The sequence below is a fragment of the Cebidichthys violaceus genome, unplaced genomic scaffold, assembly GCF_023349555.1.
Source record: "Cebidichthys violaceus isolate CVI_PGR_0920_01 unplaced genomic scaffold, fCebVio1.0.p SCAF_15, whole genome shotgun sequence".
Taxonomy (NCBI): domain Eukaryota; kingdom Metazoa; phylum Chordata; class Actinopteri; order Perciformes; family Stichaeidae; genus Cebidichthys; species Cebidichthys violaceus.
In genome coordinates, this window is record NW_027176318.1 from 2,548,426 (window position 1) to 2,566,145 (window position 17,720).

Here is a 17,720-nt window from a genome sequence, read left to right on the forward strand (position 1 = left end):
TGCTTTGTGTCTTTTGTTTTGGGGGAGTAACCTCTGGGCGGCTGTGGCTCAGTAGGTAGAGCGGGTCGTCCCCGTTACCTGCTGTAGCAAAAAGATAAAGATAACAGCAGAGAAAGCATGTATGCAAACTTTGCAGTATGAATAAATACTTATGTTTGGTAGTAAAGTACAGAAATAAAGTCACTACAAAACTATAAAGCCTATATCTATATATCTATAAACTATATCCCAGTGTCCACCTGTGTCTCTGGCTGCAACATTGCATTATGCACAGTGGCATGTGCTACTGACTAATAGTATGCTAATTACAGAATATACACACATTTTCACAGCTGGAAAATGAAACTTGCACTGCACAGTGCACACGGGAGAGGTTTGCCCTCAGGAGTTTCTGGCAAGCGTTTTTGATTTGTTCAGTAGCAAACAGAATCAAAAAACGTTTCAGCCAATTAAGTGCCCGTTCTGCTCGGCAGAAATTGGCTTCTACTGAGTGAAGCAGATGTGGAAGTGTCTTAAAACTTGCATTCTCTCTAGTGTCCACCAGGGGGCGACTCCTCTGGTTGTATAGAAGTCTAGTCTAAAATGACTCTACTTCTCTCTTGATTTATTCCCTCAGTAAACATTGTAAACATGAGTTTATGGTCTCAATCTCTAGTTTACAGTCTTCTTCAATACAGCATGATGTTCATTTAGTACATTATGATCCATTTAGAGTCAACCAACCATCCAGAGCTTGCTTTGTTCGTAAGTATTTAAAGTGTTGACGTTATAGTTATCAATCAACTACAAAACACGTATTACTCACTGTGTAGTTAAGCTACTATATCTGTTCTCGCTTGAGAGAAACTTAAAGCTAATGTTAAGTTTTAAAGTTAACAAGCTAGCTTACAAGCAAAACAATGCTTAGCTAGCCCCTTGGCAGTTGAAGACAAGTTTAGTCTGCTGAATTAAAACTATTTTCTGGTCGGTTGGTCGGAGCCAAGTTCTGCTGAGCCGAGCGGGACTTGCCGTGAAAGTCAAAACTGCACGTCATAGGCTAAAGCGTTTTTGGTTCGTTATTGGCCACTGAACGAAAGGGGCGGGGTTTCTGTCAGAAATAGGCTTTCTGTTAGAAACTTCTCCTGTGTGCCTGTAGCGGAATGTTTACTGCTTTATTAAATAATGAAGAAATGTCCACCCAGTGAAAATGTTTTTTCTTCACTGATGTCAGAGACAATAGTGTGAGACTTGAGTCCTGAAGTGTTGTAATGCGTGCACATGTGCAGGGCAGCAAATAATTTTTTTTAAGTGTAATCCTACTAATAATAACCATCCCAGGAGCACATGAATGCCCCAGGTTACGTATGACGAAAACACGTTAGTGCTCGTCGACCTGGAACCCAAAGATACTGCATTGCAGTGCTGGCAGTTTGAAAAAACAAGCCTTTAGACCAGGGGTCACTAACTGGTGGACCGGATCCGGACCTAGACGCCGTTGTATCCGGACCCAGGACCTAAAACCTAAAACCTAAAACTGATCAAGCGCTACTATTTTAACCAGTGCAGCTTTTCCAGCATTTACGGCACTTGTTTAGCGATGCAGGAAACACACCGACCAATGCGTCACGTGATGCAGTTTAGCCAATCAAATATGGGTATTCTGACAAGTTTCCTGACTCGAGTGAGATGTACACACACTGTGACACACGGGGGAGAGACGAGGAAAGAGATCGCAGAGCAGGACAACTATTAATTGAGTTGTGAAAGTCAAATAAAAAGACGGTTTCTAAAAAGAGAGACATTTTCAAAGAGCCAGAGTCTTTGACCAAAAATTGGCAGACTCATATAGGTGAATGCTTCCCATGGGCAGCCGTGTAACAGTATGTCTTAATTGGAGCAAACGTATTTGAAATGAACTCACAGAAAATAAACATAAGAGCCCATAATGATCAGAACTACACATTAATTCATTGACCAACAATGATGTTAACTGAGAGAATAAAGCTGAAACAAGAGGTTTAATAACCACAGATCAAGTCCATGCACAAAGATTTCTCTTATGTCAGTTATTCTTTAATCCAGCCCTTATTTTACTTGAAATGAGAAGAAAATATATGTTTAATATATATTTTTTATATATATATATATATATATATATATATATATATATATATATATATATATATATATATATATATATATATATATATACAAAATAATGATTATAATAATTAATTTGGGGTTTAAGGATGGTGGAGCACCATCTCTATTGGCCAGCCGCTCCTGAGCGACAGGCATTAAGAATCACTATACATCCATTGTTCTGGCTGATGGTTTTGGTTGCTCAGTGCTGAGTTGGTCTGCTCAGTTAAAAACTCCTTGTAGTACCTTTTTATTGCAGTTCATCATATCTTATTTTAATTAATGTATGTACAAAATTGTGTCTAATTGTTCATTTGTTCAGGTGACCAAATGTTCTTTTCTTTTTGTTTCTTTTCAATCTGTGTATACTTTAACATTAACATCCATGACACAGAAGAATGGAAGCTTGAATTCAGCCAGAAACACAGATCTGCGGTTGAATAAGAATGGCTTGGAGGAGTGTGAAAGGATCAATTTGTGCCTCTAAGGTTAATTAGAGCTAAATTTTGTTTTTTTCCCCCTCTTGCAATTTATTCAGATTTCATAATTTGGGTGAATTTGCTTCAGGCTGTTCATGCATTTGATATTCCGCGCCCCGCTGCATCAAATGTGGCTTCCTATGGTTTCATTTATAGATGATGAGGAGTCAAGCGGAGGTTCTGCTGAGGGCAGATGATGTCTCCTGCTCTCATGAAGGGATAATTCTTCCAAAAAAAAGAGGCTATAATACGTTTCTGCTGCCATCATGAGTTTGTGAGTGACGGCATGTCACGCGCACGGTACGCAGTAGACTGTTTCATGGATTGTCTGTGATCCGTAGTGTTGGGAAACCTTTGTGGGATCACAGCAGGGTTTGAGAGGACGGGCTGCACAGCAAGGAAACAAAGCAGTCTCATTAATCCCTGCTGATAGAAGGTTAGCCATTATATTGCTGCAACGGAGATGCCTGAGCCGTTGTATCAGTTCACAGCGCAAGAGGAGCTCACAACCTCGTACAGTCCTTATTCCAATATTTCTTCCTTTTATACATTCTTGTGAGGTTTGTGCTTTCTCTTCTCAGTCTCTAAATTGTGTCATGACATCACAAAACCAGCCTACTGAGGGATTTTGACACTGGGATATAAAACGCCTCCAGTGAGCATTGAAAGCATTCAAACGGAAATGTCTTGGGATACAAAGAGAATTCATGAATGTGACGGCAGGTAACTGAGATTATTTCCAGCTGTATTTTTGCAAACTGCATGATACATGCTCAACAGCAAATGAATGAAACGTTTCTGAAAGCCCAAACAAAGCTGTCTGAACCAACATTTCAGTTGCTGAGGGGACTTTTTGTTCATGCTATGGAATTATTAATATACATGTATATATTCAAGGCCTTTCAATTTGTTTTGATTGTATCTTTACACGCTGTGATCTTTCAATATACAGTCTACAGTATGTAAAGCCTATCTAGTGCACTTCATGCATCCTGGGCAGAGCAGATCACTGGTGTAAATAAACCCAGATGGATTGAAACCCTGTTGTTTAAATCACCTTAGGGAGGTGGTTTGAAACACGTTCTGGTCAGATGGTGAAAAGCTGCAAATAAATCTGTTGCTCCAAGACGCACACCTTCAATGTTTTCTAAATCAGTAAGTGCTCTGAGGATATGACCACATAGATCCCAGCCAGCTTTTGGGTGTGCTTTATTTATTATTATTTTTTTATAATCTCAGCCTCAGCACCAACAACAAGCCTTTACAGTATTTGGCCAGCAGAGATCTTAATGTAGTAGAATTAATTAAGGTTGCCACACTAACCAATACTCTGAAAAAAATTGCATGACTACTCCTGAATGATGCTCAGGACCAAAGCTAAATGTGAGCACAAACCGTAGTCCACAGGAGACTACTGCAGAGTTAACAGATATCCAGCTGTGGTAACGAGGGCTGATCTCAGGGCAGCTGTGAAACCCAAGCATTGATATTACTGACGTTGAATTTCTTTTCTCTTTTTAAGCCTCTGATCAAGAAAATCTTTTGGAGGACTTTGTGGAAAAAAAGTTGCAACAGCGGGTCTTAGCTTACAAATAACACCATCTTAAATGAAACAAGTCCATAGCGTCTTGGAAAGTTGATGAAATGACTCCAATAGAGAGAGCCAGAGGTAAGTAAGAGATAGCCATGTTGTCTGAACTTGTAAATTGTTTTGCTTTTATAGTGTTGCTGTTTTCCCAACTAAAATATTGCTATCATACAGTTCAGAGTGTGGGGTGTTGGGATATGTCGTTTGTGTCGACATTCAGTCGGGAATACTAGACGGTTTCAAATAAATGTTGCAGTTTGGCAACTGTGGGTCTCAGAGGGGAGAGCAGCAGAACTACTTTGTATTCCAGAATGATTTATGACACCAGAGATATAATATTTATTGCATCAGAGATAAAAATAAATGCTTTTCTTTGCCATCTACACACTCTGATTATAACAGAGTGCTGCTGTGAAATAGCAGGTAGCTCATATTAGTTGGTCATACTTATCGGTAATGAATGAAATCTCGTTCAAGTGCTCCTTATTCAGAGCTCTTAAAATGATTTGTGCCACATATTGTGTCCATATTCCCAAACACTGCAGGCTTGCAGAATGTGCGGTGACTTTGAATGGGCCAATTGATGTTGTTTTCAGACTCTGTGGTTACTTGCTCACAATGGGATGCTATTGAAAAAGATAATCTACACATTTCTTCCTATACAATCTTTAAGGTAGCCTTTCATACTCGGACAGTGAAGTGTAGCGCTTTGCTGTCTTCGATTGGCTTGTACTCATTGCCTTTGTTGGTTGGATTGGTTAGGTTTAGTCATGAGGAGTGAGAATCAAGAGGAAGAGCAGGGTGGGTTATGCCTTCGCCATAGTAGGGAATAAATATTGCTACCCAGAGCCGATTCCTCGACGACATCAACCAATAACAACGTGTTATTCACATGTGACATCCCGGATGTCCACACGCATGTAGATAAACTGTTGTGATCCTGTCTGAATCCAGGATATTTTAGTGAAATAGGTTTGTTTACAGAAATCCCCAGACATCAGTAAGCGGAGATCTCTGATTCAAAACTAGTTCTAAGCTGACCTTCTGGATGTCTGAGATGTTTGTCCTCTTGCCGGCCTTTTTTCTCTAATGATGAGCTCAGCTACCCTGCTGAGGAAACCCATTTCGGCCAATTTGTACCTGTGATCTCATTCTTTTGATCACTACCCAAAATTCATGACCATTGGTGAGGGTTGGAGCGTTTCTTCGACTGGTAATTCAAAAGCACTCGCCAGCAGGCTCATCCTCCTCAACAGCATGCAGTGGCTCAGAGATTTATGAAGGACATGTAGTGTTAAAGCGCTTTGAGTGGTCAGAAGACTAGAAAGCCTTTGGCTATACAAGTACTTGTCCATTTACCATGTATGTTCTTGTCTGATCATCTAGAATCGGAGATAAATTGATCTCCTTCAGCTGTGACAACAACTACCTCCCAACCTAATGGGAGCAATCCATAGTTTTCAACATGATGTTGCCAACTCTCATCCTCATAGATTCATGAACAAACATAATCAGCTATTATATGCATTGTTGAGCTGTACAGTAAGCAGTATCTGTTTACAGGTCAGATTGCAATTGTATACTCTATCCCCAGGGTTATGGAATAAGTGGTGCAGAAGTTATTGCATTTGGTTCAGACGTGATGAAAACCAGAAAGATGATCATAATCTGCAGTCCACCAGTGTGTACACACTCTGTCAACCATCCCATGATCTGTACTCACAGTATGAGCTATTACCATCAGAGAGACGATACAGAGCTCAGCTGCGTTATTTCAATCACTTTAAGAAGACTTTGTGCCAGCATCAGTTGGAAGTAGCCTAAAATAAGCAGAATGTACAGAGGCAGTTCTGTTGAACAAAACCACAAACTTATTGCCTCAGAGTATTTATTATTTGTATTGTATTTTATGTATTTAATGTCCTCTGTTGGGTAGATAGATAAAGAAGTAAAGATAGAGAGATTGCTGATGTTCTAAGTATGGAAGTGCAAGAAATGGTGGAATAAATATATCAAGTACTTTATATAGTATTTACAGCAATAGATTAAGTAGATTAAGATGATTTACTATTGCAGGAGCTTGGGAATTGTTTCTATATATTACTTGGCTGATATGACCTCTTGGAAACAGTCCTTGTTGTTTTGGTGTACAGTGTTATGTAGTACCAGTTACAAGTTGAACAGATTTCGGGATGTGATCCAAATCACACTGTGATCGATGTCCAGAGGAACAGACTCAAAATTTGCTGCGTAAGAGACTTAAAGAGGTCGGAGGGCAACAAATAAAGATACCTCTTCCAGACAACAAGCAATGAGCAACTATGACCATCTGGATTAAGTTTCATTGCCTCATTTTTCAGCAACATAAAAGAATGAAGAGTGCATGATATATAATTTTGCTAAAACACTGTCTTCATCTGTTGCCTTAGTGTGTAAGCAGAGAAGCAGACTTTGGTTGCCCAAGGTAATATAGATCTGACCAAGGGCAGACTGGCCATCTGGCATAGTGGAAGTTCCCCATGTGTACCACTACACAGTTTGTGCCACTGCAATGCAAAAAAAGTCAATAAATACACAGAGGGGTGTGATGTCGTCACTGGCCCAGTGGGCTGAGGTGGGCTGCCCATCCAGTTCTGGTTTGGGGTAGTGGACATTTCCCTCGAGTCTATCTCCCTGTCGCTTCAACCCACTCACCAGAAAAAAATAGTGCTTTTGTAAATGTCTGCAAACCACAGGACACGTTACTGGATCAAAAATACTTTTATTGAAAATGTTTCAAATCAGCCTCCTATTTCACTTAGGTTAGAACAAATTGAAATGATAACGTATCATCAACGTAACATAACTGTTACAATGTAACTAGCGTAAATACATAACCATCCAAAGCGTACTTTCCGTAACAGCGCCAAGACAGAAAGAAATAGAGCATGATAAAGAGCTGTAGAGGGGGAATTGTGTCCGTCATTCCTGCCTGCAGATGTCGTAGATGAAGCTACGCAATGATGGTGGAGTCAATACATTCAAAAGATAGGCGTACAATACTGTATGTGAAAATATAACCAACATTTGCGGGATATCAGGGTTTCATTTTTGGTAACTCAAAAGCAATCTAACGGTTTTCTTTTATTGTGTCAAGCAAAGTTTTTTTATGATATTCACATTGTTCTACAAATTATGATTCATTTATACTTACTGAATTATTGCCTCACTTTTCCACTCCTGCATAAAAATGAGACCTAGTTGTCTCTAATTTTTTGGTGAGATCTGCAATGTCAAATCAATGTGCTGCACAGGTTTAGCAAGTATAATCTATAAACCATCAGAACATACAGTTTATGATCTGCCACTACTGTGAAAGGAAGCATTTCCCTTACTTCCATCACTTTCCCTTTTTTCTCGAGATTTCAACATAAGAAGAGGAAGTTTCTAATTTTTGTCGTCGCCATCACTATTTTCATAAAAACTATTTGTGATCGCAACAGATCAATCTTTAGCAGCAGATTCACCCACTGAATCATCTTGTGGAGAAGAAAATGATGTTACCTTTGGGAGTTCAGCAATTTGCTTCTTACTTGTTGAACTCTTTAGAGGGGCCTTGTGGGAGCATTTGGGGGCCGCAGGCATTTCCCTGTTTGCCTGGAGGTGCTGTAGCTATATGCTGTAGCATGTAACCTTGTATGTGGGTAGAAATGGAGGGTGACAGTATCTAAGTGTTAGATACAGGGTTAGAGCACTGAGAGGGGAGAAGGAGCTGATTTAACCGAAAGAAAGACTTCTAATGAATTCCATAAGACCCCCCCTCACTCAAGCTGTCACTTGATGACCTGTGGAGTCTCCGACTAGCAGCTACAATATCTACCTTGATCTGAGTGATCTGTAATGTTCAGACACACCTCCCGTCTGACAACCTCAGCTGACTCCCACTTCTGCTACAAAATGTATCTCGCTGGAGCCAGTTTGCCATTCATTTTGATCTTGAAAGACACAGTAATAAATAAATAAAGTATACGCAGTGGAACAGTGCATAATGCATAGCAAAAGTGGCATGAAGTCTGAACCCAACTCAAAGGGGTACTTGAAGAAGATGAGATAATAAGGCATGCATGGATTTGCACACACCGATTTGCACAAACCAAATGCACACACATACACACTGATTCATGCAGAAGTTTGGTGGCCTGTAGCATCTTCAGTGGCTTGTGTACCAGAGGAGCAGCCACCTACTGTGAGCTAGAGCCGGTCCTATAGGAAGGAGATCAAAGACACACACACATGCTCAAATAAGAGCCTGCCTCAGATTCTTATTTCTAAACTTTACTTGACAGCTATTAGGAAAAAGTTTTCCAAAACATTGTGGAGCACATTTTATTTTGAATGAAATGTTTTGGAGACAAACTGAAATTCATGCTGTGTTAAAGAAACATACAGCTGATTTTTTTTTTTTTAGCAATTTACAACCTTTTCTGCTAAAAACTTTGCTTTTTAAACTAAATGAGAATTCTTTGGAGAAAACATTGATTTATTCCCTCAGTAAACATTGTAAACATGAGTTTATGGTCTCAATCTCTAGTTTACGGTCTTCTTCAATACAGCATGATGTTCATTTAGTACATTATGCTCCATTTAGAGTCACACAGACCATAAAGCAGGGGATGCTTTAGGGGCGGGGCTACACGCTGATTGACAGATCGCTACCACAGCGTCGTCTTGTTCATGTCCTTCATGTGGTTAGGTTATAGATAAAGGGATGCCAAAATGTCAAAAATTCAAGAATGTGTTGTGTTGTTGAACTTTGACTGAGTCAAAGAGTAAACTGCGGTGTAGGGTCCAAACATATTTTAATTTTTTATATCAGTAGATGAGATTATTTAAGACGCAATGTTGCAGTTTTACTATGAAACACAAATATTGTCTTAACCGGACGGTTACCAGCTGATTGAACATGGCCTGTGTATTTCCAATTTCTTGTCGGTCACTTTTGAACACTGGTCACCACATTTATTATAGGTTTATGTCGGCACGCAGCGACACAGACGGTAACTTCACAGCCACACACTCATACGCAACATGTGTTGGTGGGTGAAGAAGACTTAAAGCTCCCTACTGCCGGTCCAAAATAAGCCGTGGAGAAGCAACCTTAAAAATATTTGCAACAACTAACTCAATCAGACTGATCATGTTGTAATTCATTCCCATCATGCTGCTCAAAGTAATCACAGTGACCAGCTCACGTTAACAGAGGTTACGTTGACTTGCATGATGGTGCGTTCAAGCTCTAGTCAGTAAACATTACCATTGGGTGAAGGTAAATTATGAAGCTGTCGAATGTAATCTTCTAAAATGTAGATTTTGCAAAAAACTTGAATAAATCCAGTTGTTTTCACAGCAATATGAAATAGATATTATAGAGGCAATTACGACCTGTTTAACTTCCTAGAACTAGCTCCAAGCAACGTTTAATACTGAATTAAAATTACTTATGACAAAAAATGTTTTTTAAATCAAAGCAAGTATTGAAATAAAAATACTTATTTATTTCCCAAAAATTTGAATTGTGTGTTTAATGCAAATAACTACTAACAATAACAAAACAAAGTAAAAGAATAATGTTTAGATTCATTGAAAGTTTACACTGACTTTGTTTTTTGTTGAAATCATTTTTTGGGATGATTCTGGGATGGTGGTGAAAAAAAGTTCTTTAGTTCTTGATAGAAAATTGGTATTCGCAAAAATCTAAATAGTCAGACTTTTAAAAAATTTGGAAATGTAATCAGCCAAGAAAATTGCAATTGGTGCATCTTTAAACACTGATTTGGATATTTTAGTAGTATGCACTGTACGGGGGTATTTCTGTTTTTTGACTCGTTCAGAGAGAAGGAAAAATCTTTTTTCACATTTCAGAGACACACTGTCTATCATTACAAGTGTATATGAACTGAAAAGCTTTTATCCAGTACATTGCACTGAACATTAGTACACTACATTATAAAATTCCAGATGCACTAACTTCCTTTCAGCTAATATTTCTTTTATTCATCGCTCAATCAAATCAAACTTACACACTCATTTGCCTGAACAAATTGTTCTCCAGTATTTCACATACACACACGCAGTTGCATCTTCAAGCTAACATTGTGTATCACCGGTCTCTTGTTTGCCTGTGATTATCAAACCCACTCATGTTCTATTTCTGCCATGCATTAACCTTTGAAATCATAGCGTGTCCCACAGACACACACACACACACACACACACAGCTTTCACTGGCATTAGAGCAATACAAATAGCATAGTTACCTCTTAGCACTTGGCAACATATAGGGGCGATTGGTGTGTCACTCACTCAACTTCTCCATTATCATGCATTGCAGACTAATTTGCTTTGAGGTGATTCTTGTATGTGTTACTGCGCGACGGCTGCTACATGTAATTATAAGAAGGAAAAGGACAAATGCATTAGATACAAAAAGGAAAATATATGGAGTCTGAGGAAACAGATTTGATAGAGAAAATACAGAAATAGGTAAAGAAAAGAGATGAATAGCAGATGTAGATGCATCTCGAGTCAGACGAACATAAAAGGTTTGAAATATGAGAGGCAGGAGGAGTTATAGAGAAACCAAAGGAGTAATGACAAGATGATGAAAGCAAAAAGACTAAGGGACACTAGTGGCCCCTAGAGGCTGCAACATGTACTACACCACACAATGCAAAAAGTGTTGGACAAAACAAACAAACACTGATGATGTAATCAGCTGATATTCTGTCATAAAGTTGGCCTATTAGAAACATTGTTGCAGTGTCCAAGATGAAAAGAGTTCATTCTCAGAATTTTCTTTTTAAATTGTAGAATAATCTGTCCATTGGATTTTGCAATCTTTAGTGTAGAACTAGAGGAAATCAAAAACATTAGCACTCAACCTCCTGTGGATCATGATCACCCACAGCAAAAGCCATTGACATTTGTCAGTTACTTATTTTAAGATGGCTTGCCATGGACAAAAGTGTTCGCCACAAGGCAAGTTCGATCTTACATCCTTGCATGGGTATTAAAAATTATAATTTGACTGTTCTTTGTTCTCATTGGATCATCACTTAGCCTGGGTTGCACGAGCCAGGATTAATTTAGTTTCTAGTCATGGACTGAATATAACAAGTGGAAATAGTCGTCACCCAATGGTTTGTGGACTTCCGTTTTGAAGGCCAGAGTTCTATGTTTCGGCTGTCGACATCTTGGCTTTTTGCAACCATTGAATGGCAGTGACCAAATTTGGCTGAAATAATGCAGCAAAATAATAGAAGAGAAAAAAGAGACAACAGCACAGGAAGAGAAACACATTGTTCAGAGTAAGGAAAAAAGAGATAATCCAGATAATCCCATTTTAAATGTGTTTCACAAGGTAAAAAACATCCCCCTACTTGGGCAATAACTTAAATGTAAAGGTCCAGGTGTCATGTTACCATGGCAACTTTCAGGGTAACAAAAATAGCCTTCTAGTAGTCTCCTTACCACAGGATGACTACAGTAGATACAAATATATTACAAAAAATGCACAACAAACTGAGGATGTTGGTGGAAAAAATTATAAAGTTAAAGCAGAGCTAACCCAAAAATTTTGGCTGGCCCTTGATATTGGGGCTGGGACATGCAGAAGACTTGTTGAAGCAGAAGCACACGCTCCTCGGCTAACATGCTGACAGACACACAGACGGTTCACTCCCTTTTGCTGCTGTTCAAATACAACATTTTTTTAATAATCTAGGAGTTCTCCTCCCACCAGTAAACAGCTCCAGAATGTGACTCGCGATTGCAGGTTTTGTTCCTACAGAATTTTTCCTCTCTCCCCCCTCAAGGCTAAATTTGGAATTGTGCTACATGACCCACCTCTGATTGGCTACTGGTTGCCTTTATTGGTTGTTGGTGTAGGTATTAGGAGTGAGATTAGTGACATGACAACCACAGGCAGAAACGGGCAAATCAGAGCAGAGGAGGGGGACGTAGACCAGTAAAAATGATCTGTTGACAGTATACTGTATATGATGTCTATATTTGTAGAGCATGTCACAGACATGAACATTTTTTTTATTTTTAACTCAACCCTTCCCATTTCCGTTTAAAAATAAAAGCCCTCGAGTGTCTTTCTGTTCACAGAATCACATTTCTTTGTCAACACAAGGCTTTTATTCTGAAAAATGTGCAGGACAGTGTTAGAGTTAAAATTCAGTGACAGTGAGTATTGGACCCTGAGTCTGAAATAAAGTCTATCTATTGTCTTAATTTTGGATTTGGTATTATATTTTACAAATGAGCACACTTAACTTTGTTTGTTTCTAGAATAAATATGATATTTATAATGAAATTAAATCAAACTTTCTGGTAATTATGACTCTATGTAGAGAGCAGGGCTGGCAGCAGCAGCAATGCTGTCTGGGTGAGCAGCATGTGACAGCTGCCTCGCTGAACTCACACTTGTGTTGTCCACACAGTTCAGTGTAGCCAGAACGTAATGTGTGTTCACAAAAAGCATTTCTATTGTTTGTGTTAATTTCACCATAATTTGAGGCCTTTGGCAGAAAGCCAGGTGGGTGCTCATTTATCAACAATTACAAATTTGAGGTGCTAAATTCAAAATTCAGAGCACATGTGTTCAATTCATTTTTGTACAGCCCAAAATCACAAATTTGCCTCAGAGGGCTTTACAAGCTGTACACGTGACATCCTCTAGACCAGTGATTCTCAACTGGTGGGTCGCGACCCACTTTTGGGTCACGGACGCGTTTTCAGTGGGTCGCGGGTCTTTGCCTGGATGAAAAAAATAAAAAATCCTGTGCTTTTATTTTGAAGGGGATTTTTTATGCAGTGGGGTTATTCACACTCCTTACCAATATTTGGCATTAATGCCTTGTAATGCTAATAGACACCCATTTCACAGTATAGAAGAACACCCACAAAGTTTGTTTTCATATGCTAACCGATTTCTTTCCGTGACAATGTAAGGAGGGTTGTGACGGTGAAACACCTCACTCTGTTATCATAGAACCAGGGTTTACATTAAGTAACCTAACGTTATTTTTCAAACGTCATTTGGTGTTTCACTATGGGAGATATACTGTAGCCCACTCCTGGATTGCATGACATTGCCAAATATTGTTAGACTGGTAATAGCTATCACAGGGACTCTGGCGCGTTTGCCTCTAGCACAGCCTGTGCTAAGGAAGGCCCAGAGACATCAAGCCTGTAAAACCTTACAAAAGTGTGCGGCGTAGCCCAGCTTGCTGCAGCGCAAATGGCCTTCCCTGAAACACCCTTGAACAGGGCCCATGAAGTGGCCATACTCCTAGTGGAATGAGCCCTCAAACCCTGTGAGGCTGCAAACCCCTACAACTATAGGCTAGAGATATAGCCTCTACAATCCAGTGGGACAGCCTCTGGCGGGACAGTGGCTTGCCTTTGTGGGGAGTGGCCCAGGACACAAACAGCTGATCCCCTTTCCTAAAACCAGCCAATCTACTCACATACACCTGTAGTGCTCGTACCGGGCATAACGTGTTCCTCCTCTGAGGAGAATGAAGGTGGGTGAAAAGCTGAAAGCTCCACCGTGGGACATCTGTAGGTCGACTCCACCACCTTAGGCACAAAAGCTGGGTTGGGCCGCATACAAACCTTAGCCAGCCCTGGAGCAAACTGGAAGGGCAAGTGGATAAAGCATGTAAGTCACTCACACACTTTGCTGTGGTTAAAGCTAAGAGCAACACTGTTTTAAGTGAAATAAACTTCATCCCCACCGTCTCCATAGGCTCAAATGGGTGTTGAGAGAGGGCCTCCAACGCCACCAACAGATCCCACAGAGGAACTAGGGGCCTGGAAACGGGAAGCTTATGACGTGCACCTTTCATGAAACGACATACTAAAGGATGCTGCCCCACAGGCTTCTCCCCAAAACCTAAATGATAGGCTGAGATAGCCGCTAAATAAACTTTAATAGTAGAAAAGGCCTTACCCTTATCTACTAATTCTTGCAAGAAACACAGCAGGTCCACCACTGAACACTGAAAAGGAATGGTGTGCCTCAGATGGCACCACTCCTCAAAAACCCGCCATTTACCACTGTAAAGAGAGCGAGTGGATGCGGCCCTGGCCCTCTGAATGGTGTCAATGACCCGTGAAGGAAGGCCTGCAGCGTTCAGGTTCCACCTCTCACGGGCCAAGCCCAGAGCATTATCCGGTCTGGGACAGAAGGTCCCTGCGTATGGGGAGAGGCCACGGCTCGTCCGCTAGAAGCTGTATTATTTCTGCTACCCAATGCTTGGATGGCCACTGTGGGGCTATCAGGATTAGTGACAGGCCCTATTCTCTCACCCTGGCTAGAGTCGGGGAGATCAGGCTGAGAGGGGGGGAATGCATAGAGCAGCACGTTTGGCCAGGAGTGGGCCAGTGCATCCACCCCCAGGAGTGCATTTACGTCTGACGGGGAGAAAAACAGCAGACAGTGAGCGTTTTCTTGCGAGGCGAAGAGATCTACGTTTGCCTGGCCATATTTCAGCCAAACTTGCTTCACCACCTGCGGGTGGAGAGTCCACTCTCCGTACAGAGGGTTTCCCCGGGACAGAAGTTCTGGCCCTCTGTTCAAAACGCCCGGAACATGTGTTGCTCGAAGGGACAGGAGCCTGGTGCTGCTCCACACAATTATCTTCCGAGCCAACCTGTGCAACTGTAGTGAACGAGTGCCGCCTTGGCGGTTGATGTACGCTACCACAGTAGTGTTGTCTTTCACCAGGACATGGCGTCTTTGGAGAAATGTCTGAAAATGCTTCAGTGCATAAAACACTGCCCAGAGCTCCAAGAGGTTTACATGACTCTGAGCCAGCCTCGGGTCCCAGATGCACTTCACTGTTCTGCCCAACATGGTTGCTCCCCACCCTGATAGGGAGGCATCGGTTGTCAAAGTTACCCTGGATGACACTGCTCCCAGCAGAACACCTGACGTGAGAGCCGTCGAGAGGGCGGAGAGCTACTACACACGGCGGTGATATTTTCACTCTGCAGCTGAGGTGACGGCGTGGGCACAGGCATAACACCCAGCGTTGGAAAACTCTCATCTTCAGGAGCCCCAACTGTACCACAGATATCGCTGACGCCATTAAGCTGAGAAGGCGAAGGCATAGTCTGAACAACACGGCTAGGTACTCGTAGGCTCTGCCCTGATAAGCAAACCTGAGAAACCGCCTGTGTGCTGGATAAATGGTGATGTGAAAATAAGCATCCGAGAGATCGATTGTTACAAACCAATCCCCCGGACGAATCGAACAACAGAGCAGTCTGTGTGTTAACATCCTGAACATGTATTTGCGTAGGTGCTTGTTTAACACACGGAGATCTAAAATGGGGCAGAGGGATGAGCTCCCCTTCTTCGGGATGAGGAAGTAACGAGATTAAAAGCCTCGCTGAGCTTGTTTGTTTAACAGGGATGCTACTTCGTCCCCCAGGACTCGAGCTGAATCCCCCTTGGCTACTGAAAAGAACACACCGTTGAATCTGGGTGGTTTCGTAGCGAATTGTAGTCTGTACCCCTGAGAAATAGTGGACAAAACCCATGGGTGCACTGCGAATGCGCGCCACTGATCTGCCCAAACAGCGAGTGGGCTGCCCACGTACTGCGGTGACGTCACCCCCCTTACCTGAAGGGAGCGGCCTACCCTCGGAGGAGCGTGAGCTCGGCTCTTAGCCTGGCTGCAAAAATGCTAACTTTATTTCTTTGTTTGCTGAACTGGGTTGAAGTGCTTGGTGACAATGTTCTACCTGTTGCCTCTGGTGCTCCTCCACTCCATGAACTTGGTGGTCCTTTTTTTGGATGGAGGGCAGAGGGAGAAGCAAGGCTGGTTAGGTCGTACGCTTCTTCTTCCCTTCCCCAGGGTGGGAAGAGTGGTTTCTCGCTGCCACGGCAGCAAAGGAGTGTTTGCCCCATGGTTTGGGGTTTTCTGACCGAGTCTGCTGGTTAGTCTGCTGACCAGCTGCCTGTCTATGCGGTCTGGCACCTCCCTGTCTCCCCCTCATTGCTGTAGCAGCAAAACCAGCCCTCGATCCCTGTGGGGCGCGAGGGATGTGTCCCCGGGGTAAGCAGTGGTCAAAGGCTTCACCTTCATGTTTCCTGAGGGTGCTGGTCTCTCTCATTTTTTCAAGAGCTGGACCAAACAGACCTTTGGCTGGGTCATATGCCGCATCCATAACCTCTGCCTTCTGTGCATCACCGATTCCTGAGAGATTTAGCCACAGGGCTCTCCCACCTGAGACTGCCAGGCCCATTACACGACCGCAGCCTTGCACTGCACCCCGTGATGAGCGTAGGATGAGATCGTTAACCACACAAATCTCATCCCATAGGGTCAGGTTAGGTGCCCCTGAGTCCAGCTGCCCACCCATCTGCTCTAGGATTTCTGCCTGGTATGCAGATAGCACAGTCATAGCATTTGTGCTGCGTATTTATACATTCTCTGGAAAACGGAAGTGGTGAGGCGATCTGTTTTACTTGGCAGAGAGATGTTTGAGGAAGCTGAGAGAGAGCGCCGGTTTGGGTGGAGGTGATAAGCCACCGAAGGCTCCACTACTGGGTGTTCAGCCAGACCCAGTTCCTCCATCCCCTCGATTTACAGCTTTGAGTAGCCCTTCGTGGGAAGCCTACTCTTAAATGGACTGGACCAGTACCTGCTCATTTCTTTCCTACAGGCAGGTAGCAGTAGCTCGCGACAGATGGGTGGCTTTTGTGGTGGTTCCTGACAGGCACGGGTCCTGCTTATTGGATACCACCACTCTCAGTCTCCTTTCCAGGATTTTCTCTGGCATTGACACGCAGTGCGAACATGCCTGGGGGTCAGCCAGCGATGCCTGAGTGTGTTTAGCGCCCATGCATGGTATGCACATAGGGTGAGGGTCCCTGCCCGAGCTGGACGCCCTGCATGACGCAGGGAACAGGCGGGATACAGCCTCTTTGGTCTTCAGTTCCGACCCTCTATTGGGGGTAGTGGCCTTCGACATGGCGACTGGAAAGGGAGGGAAATACGTAAACAATTAGCCGCACAAGGTGAGCCAAAATGCGTTTAGCGTCGGTCAATTGTGCTTGCAAACAGGGTTTATCCCAGGCTAATAGTGTACTGAAGAAGTTTGCTCGCCGTGACAAGTTAGCTGAACTCCAGGTACTCGGCTCAGCTAACAAGCTAATGCTAACCGAACACTGGTTGGCTCGTCATGGGGTGACCTTGGCTAAGTGGAGAGCAGGGCCGTCCTTCAATCAGAGAATCGGCGGTTCGATCCCTGGCTCTAGTCGCGCGTCAATGTGTCCTTGAGCAAGACACCAAATTGCTCCTGTAGCTGTGTCTATGGTGTATAGATAGATACTGAATCCTAAGTTGCTTTGGATAAAAGCGTCTGCTAATGACTGTAATGTAATGTAATGTAACGCGTTAGCCAGAGCAAATACAGTCACCGCCAACACCGGTAAGGAAATACGGGGTAGTTGGGGAACAGCTCGCCTTGAC

The 17,720-nt window shown here is 42.5% G+C and overlaps 1 pseudogene; it reads right to left on the minus strand.

The window, feature by feature from the left end:
- Nucleotides 1–13,356: 13,356 nt before the first annotated feature.
- On the minus strand, nucleotides 13,357–16,491 carry LOC137872078 (uncharacterized; annotated as a pseudogene).
- Between the last annotated feature and the right edge of the window lie 1,229 nt (nucleotides 16,492–17,720).